Below are 5,667 nucleotides of genomic sequence, written 5' to 3'. Positions count from 1 at the left end.
AGCATGCAGGCGGGGAAGGCACCGGGGCCGGATGGTTTCCCGGTCGAATTCTACAAAACATATGTGGACCTGTTGGGCCCGTTGCTGGTTAGGACCTTCAATGAGGCGGGGGGGGGGGGGGGGGGGGGGGGGGGGGCACCTTGCCCCCGACGATATCCCGGGCACTGATCTCCTTGATCCTGAAGCGGGACAAGGATCCCCTGCAGTGTGGGTCTTTCAGGCCGATTTTGTTGTTAAACGTAGATGCCAAGGTGCTGGCGAAGGTCGTAGCCACGAGGATTGAGGATTGTGTGCCGCAGGTGATCCACAAAGACCAGACGGGGTTCGTGAAGGGGAGGCAGTTGAACGCGAATGTGCGGAGGCTCCTGAACGTTATTATGATGCCGGCGAGGGAGGGGGAGGCGGAGATAGTGGTGGCGATGGACGCTGAGGAGGCCTTCGATAGGGTAGAGTGTGGGTACTTGTGGGAGGTGCTGAAGAGGTTCGGGTTTGGGGAGGGGTTCATCAGGTGGGTTAGGCTGTGGTACGAGGTCCCGATGGCGAGTGTGGCCACGAACAAGAGGAGGTCTGAGTACTTTTGGTTGCATCGAGGGACGAGGCAGGGGTGTCCCCTGTCCCCCCTGCTCTTCGCACTGGCGATTGAACCCCTGGCTATGGCACTGAGGGAGTTGAGGAACTGGAGGGGGTTGGTGCGGGGTGGGGAGGAGCATAGGGTGTCGCTTTAAGCGGATGACTTGCTGCTATATGTGGTGGACACGGTGGAGGGAATGCCGGAGGTGATGAGGATCCTCAGGGAGTTCGGGGATTTCTCAGGGTACAAGCTCAACATGGGGAAGAGCGAGTTGTTCGTGGTTCACCCAGGGGACCAGGAGAGGGGATTGGCGAGCTCCCACTAAAAAGGGCGGAGAGGAGCTTCAGGTATTTGGTGGTCCAGGTGGCCAGGAGCTAGGGGGCCCTGCATAGACTTAATTTCACGAGGCTGGTGGAGCAAATGGAGGAGGAGTTTAAGAGGTGGGACGCGTTGCCGTTGTCCCTGGCGGGTAGGGTGCAGTCAGTCAAAATGACGGTTTTTGTTCCTGTTCCAGTGCCTCCCCATTCTTATCCCGAAGGCCTTCTTTAGGCGGGTCAACAGGAGCACAACGAGGTTTGTGTGGGCGCGAGGGACTCCGAGGGTGAGAAGGGTGTTCCTGGAGCGGAGTAGGCGCTGCCCAACCTCTGTGGGTACTACTGGGCCGCCAATGGGTGACCTCAAAATCTGGGGGCAATGGAGGTGGCACAGGGGGTAAGTGGAGGCCTCGGTGTGGACCCCGATACGGGGGAACCACCGGTTTGTCCCGGGAGGATGGAGTGAGGGTTTTTGGGGTGGCACAGGGCAGGGATAAGAAGGTTGGGGGACCTGTTTGTGGATGGGAAGTTCACGAGCCTGGGTGAGCTGGAGGAGAAGTACGGGCTCCCCCCGGGAAACACCTTTAGGTATCTACAGGTAAGGGCGTTTGTCAGGCGGCAAGTGGTGGAATTCCCGCGGCTGCTGCCACGCACAGTACAGTACAGGTTGCTCTCGGGGGGGGGTGTGGGGGGGGGGGGGGGGGGGGGGGGGGGGGAGTGGGGAAGATCTCGGAAACTTACCAGGTGATGCAGGAGGAGGAGGAGGAGGCCTCGGTGGAGGAGCTGAAAGGTAAGTGGGAGGAGGAGTTGGGGGAGGAGATCGAGGAGGGGACGTGGGCAGACGCCCTGGGGAGGGTGAACTCTTCCTCTTCGTGCGCGAGGCTCAGCCTTATACAGTTTAGGGTGCTGCACAGGGCACACATGACCGGGACAAGAATGAGCCGGTTTTTTGGGGGTGAGGACAGGTGTGTTAGGTGCTCAGGGAGCCCAGCAAACCACACCCATATGTTCTGGGCATGCCCAACGCTGGAGGAATTTTGGAAGGGCGTAGCGAGGGTGGTGTCGAGGGTGGTAGGATCCAGGGTCAAACCGGGCTGGGGGTTCGCAATATTTGGGGTTGCAGGGGAGCCGGGAGTGCAGGAGGCGAAAGAGGCCGGTATTCTGGCCTTTCGTCCCTGGTAGCTCGGCGAAGGATTCTTCTCCAGCGGAAGGATGCACGGCCCCCAAGCGTGGAATCCTGGATCAACGATATGGCGGGGTTCATTAAATTGGAGAGGGTGAAATTTGCCTTAAGGGGATCGGTACAAGGGTTTTTCAGGCGGTGGCAACCGTTCTTGGACTTCCTGGCAGAACGATAGACAATGGTCAATGGCAGCAGCAGCTCGGGGTGGGGGGGGGGGGCGGGGTGGTTGGTTCTATTTTATTTTTGTTTGTCTATACTGGGGGATCTGAGAGGGTGTATATATTTGCTATGTTTGCTATGTGTTAATTCAAGGTGTTAATTTATTCTTAGTTGTGTAGGGGGAGGGGGGTACGGGGTTGTTTTGTTTGGTTTTGTACTTAATTCTACTGGGTTCCTTTTACATTTTGTTGTTGATATTTTGTGAAAACTTTAATAAAAATTATTTTTTTTAACAAGAGACAGAGATAGATAGGTTCTTGAAGGCAGGAGAGTGGGGGGTGAGAAACATATAGAAAATAGAACATACTGTGCAGAAGGAGGCCATTCGGCCTATCGAGTCTGCACCAATCCACTTAACCAACTTAAGCCCTCACTTCCACTCTATCCCCGTAACCCAATAACCCCTCCTAACCTCTTTTTTTTGGACACTGAGGGCAATTTATCATGGCCAATCCCCCTAACCTGCACGCCTTTGGACTGTGGGGGGAAACCGGAGCACCCGGAGGAAACCCACGCACACACGGGGAGAACGTGCAGACTCCGCACAGACAGTGACCCAACGGGGAATTGAACCTGGGACCCTGGCGATGTGAAGCCACAGTGCTAACCACTTGTGCTACCGTGTTGCCCATATCAGCCATGATTGAATGGCCTAATTCACTCCTATGTCTTATGGTCTTATCCGCCACCCTCTCAAATAGCCGGCTCATCCTCGCCTTCGTTAAGTGTGCCCTGTGCGCCACTTTTAATTGAATCAACCCCAGCCTCGTCCACGGGGTTGAGGCGTTAACCCTCCCATCGCCTTGCACCATAATCCCCAGCTCCTCCTCCCACTTGGTCTTAGTTCCTTTCCATGGACACCCTCCATCATCCCACCGTTAATCGCCAAAACAACCCCACCCTCTAGCCCCATCGCCAACAGCACCTCCGCCAACAATGAAGAGAACGGTGCCACTGGAAAGTTTGGGAAGACCTTTCTTGCAAAATTCCCAACCTGTATGTATCTGAAGCCCTCCTCATGCTGGAGCCCAAACCTCACCCCCCAACTCCTCCAAGCTTGTGAACTGCCCCTCCAAAAACAAATCCTTCATCTCCTTCACCCCTCTCTCCTCCCATCCCCGGAACCTCACATCCATCCCCCCCCCTGGCTCAAACCTCTGGTTCCCTCTTAGCAGCATCACCCTCAAGCCTGCCCTCAACCTAGTGCTGCCGGAATTGCCTCCAAATCTTCAGCATGACTTCCACCACAGGCCTCCTGGAAAACGTCCCTGGGGCAAACAGTAGCGGTGCCGTTGCCAGCCCCCGCAACCCCAAGTATCAACAATGCTATGGGAATTTTTAAAAATGAATATTAAGACAAAGAACAAATTTGTGTAGCTTAAACTGATGACCTGGCAAAATACTGTAATTGCAAATAAAGAACAACTTGGGCTCAGAGGCCTTGTATCAATTTTTAAAATTCAACTAAATCAAAAATCAATCTTCCCTTCTCCACGAGTGGTCCACGAATTCGCAAATGCTCCTCATAAGGTATTCCCCTCATAATAATAATCTTTATTATTGTCACAAGTAGGCTTATATTAACACTGCAATGAAGTTACTGTGAAAATCCCTTAGTCACCTCATTCCGACGCTTGTTCAGGTACACAAAGGGCGAATTAAGAATGTCCAATTCACCCAACAGCACGTCTTTCGGGACTTGTCGGAGGAAACCGGAGCACCCGGAGGAAACCCACGCAGACACGGGGAGAAAGTGCAGACTCCAGACAGACAGTGACCCAAGCCGGGAATCGAACCCGGGTCCCTGGCGCTGTGAAGCAATAGTGGTAGGGGCGGTTTAGCACACTAGGCTAAATCGCTGGCTTTTAAAGCAGACCAAGGCAGGCCAGCAGCACGGTTCGATTCCCGTACCAGCCTCCCCGAACAGGTGCCGGAATGTGGCGACTAGGGGCTTTTCACAGTAACTTCATTGAAGCCTACTTGTGACAATAAGCGATTTTCATTTTTTTTTCATTTTCATTTCATTTTAGTGCTAACCACTGTGCTACCGTGCCGCCCCTTCCATTTTCTGTAACATGTCTCTGCACTCTCTCTGAAAGAGCAGACTCCAAACTATGAATGCGTACTCCAGATGTGGGCATCCCAGCTGCTTATAGAGTTTAAGAGAAACTCTTAACATCCCAACTCAAAAAGGATGCGTTCCGTGCTCATAAAACATTTTCTGCCTGCTGTACTGCCTGAACTGCATGATTCGTAAACTTCAAATTATTTGTAACAGTAATGCTTAGTGGCCAGTGCAATGGATACGCATTTGGACCCATCGATGAGAACGGTGTCAATCCCAGTGCCTCTGTTGGACTTACAGATATGTATCTCTGGGTTGGCCAATACTGCCAGATATTCATGTCACATGTGTAAGTTGGCCAATTCCTTGGCAAACAGGCAATGTGCGTGCACTGGGAGTGTTCCCATACAGTATCAGATATTGTTCCCTTTGAGAATCTTGCGAATCTGAGGCGGATCTGAGAGCGAGACAAAGATCTTCAACAAAATGTCTCCTCTGAGGTTCGATTTGAACAGGTTTCATAGAATCTACAGTGCAGGAGACCATTCAGCCCATCGTGTCTGACTGATCTTCTGAAAGACAACCCCACTCAGGCCCACTACCCCTCCCTATCCCTGTAACGTGCACATTCCTGGACACTAAGGGCAATTTATCATAGCCAATCCACCTAACCTGCGCATCTTTGGACTGTGGGGGTAAACCGGAGCACCCGGAGGAAACCTAAGCAGACATGGGGAGAACGTACAAACGCCACACAGACAGTCACCCGAGGCCGAAATTGAACCCGTGTCCCTGGCGCTGTGAGGCAACAGTGCTAGCCACTTTCTCCGAACATTATGAAGGGTCTCGGAGGGTACCTCTGCTGTTCGGAATTACAACGCCGCAGGAAATGGGCCATTTGGCCCGTCATGTCTGCGCCGGCTCTCCAAGCAAGCATCATGACTTTGGGCCATTACCCTGCCTTGCCCCCCCCCCCCCCCGCCCCCCCTCCCCCCGTACCCCCTACACTTGCTTCTATTTCGCGTTGCCTCTCTTGTGCCTCTCAAACCACATTGGAGCAGCAATTCCTGTGGAAGGGAATTCTGTCCCAGAAAACAATCAGCCAAGGCCATTAAAAACCAATACCACACGAGCCGATTGTTTGGGGTAAAATAGATTAGAAGGAAGAAGGTGTGTTATGTATGGGTACGTTTGATGATTATACTTTTACATTGCATTGATTTTATTAAGGAGGATTCAGGTTTGAAGAGCAGTGTTGTTCTCCCCCCCACCCCCCCCCCCCCCCAACCCTTCCCAGCCAGCAGGATGTGAAATC

Source organism: Scyliorhinus torazame, chromosome 29 (assembly GCF_047496885.1).
Source record: "Scyliorhinus torazame isolate Kashiwa2021f chromosome 29, sScyTor2.1, whole genome shotgun sequence".
Lineage (NCBI taxonomy): Eukaryota > Metazoa > Chordata > Chondrichthyes > Carcharhiniformes > Scyliorhinidae > Scyliorhinus > Scyliorhinus torazame.
Note: the sequence above shows the minus strand (reverse complement) of the source record.